This window comes from Etheostoma spectabile, chromosome 5 (assembly GCF_008692095.1).
Source record: "Etheostoma spectabile isolate EspeVRDwgs_2016 chromosome 5, UIUC_Espe_1.0, whole genome shotgun sequence".
In the NCBI taxonomy this organism is placed as follows: domain Eukaryota; kingdom Metazoa; phylum Chordata; class Actinopteri; order Perciformes; family Percidae; genus Etheostoma; species Etheostoma spectabile.
Window position 1 is genome coordinate 7,048,975 of NC_045737.1, and position 718 is coordinate 7,049,692.

Below are 718 nucleotides of genomic sequence, written 5' to 3' on the forward strand. Positions count from 1 at the left end.
AACTGTGAGAGACGGAATCTAAAAAAAAAATCTGGGAAATCACATTGTGTGAATTTTAAATAATTAATTTGTATGATATTGCATGACATAAGTATTTGATCACCTACCAAATTTGGCCCTCACAGACCTGTTAGTGTTTCATTAAGAAGCCCTCCTGTTCTCCACTCATTACCTGTTTTAACTGCACCTTTTTGAACTCGTTACCTGTATAAAAGACACCTGTCCACACACTCAAACAGACTCCAACCTCTCCACAATGGCCAAGACCAGAGAGCTGTGTAAGGACATCAGGGATAAAATGGTAGACCTGCCCAAGTCTGGGATGGGCTACAGGACAACAGGCAAGCCGCTTGGTGAGAAGGCAACAACTGTTGGCGCAATTATTAGAAAATGGAAGAAGTTCAAGATGACGGTCTATCTCCTTCGGTCTGGGGCTCCATGGAAGATCTCACCTTGTGGGGCATCAATGATCATAAGGAAGGTGAGGAATCAGCCCAGAACTACACTGCAGGACCTGGCCAATGACCTGAAGAGAGCTGGGACCACAGTCTCAAAGGAAACCATTAGTAACACACTACACCGTAATGGATTAAAATCCTGCTGCGCATGTCCAGGCCCATCTGGAGTTTGCCAGTGTCCATCTGGGTGATCCAGAGGAGGAATGGGAGAAGGTCATGTGGTCTAATAAGACAAAAATAGAGCTTTTTGGTCTAAACTC

At 44.6% G+C, this 718-nt stretch overlaps 1 protein-coding gene and 1 long non-coding RNA gene across 4 annotated transcripts in view; one reads left to right on the forward strand and one right to left on the reverse strand.

Moving 5' to 3' along the window:
• The window catches only part of LOC116689462 (uncharacterized), a 13,694-nt gene that overhangs the window by 11,342 nt on the left and 1,634 nt on the right, over positions 1–718 (reverse strand). The window lies entirely within an intron of this gene.
• mlxip (MLX interacting protein) overlaps positions 1–718 on the forward strand; it is a 36,564-nt gene that overhangs the window by 8,279 nt on the left and 27,567 nt on the right. The window lies entirely within an intron of this gene.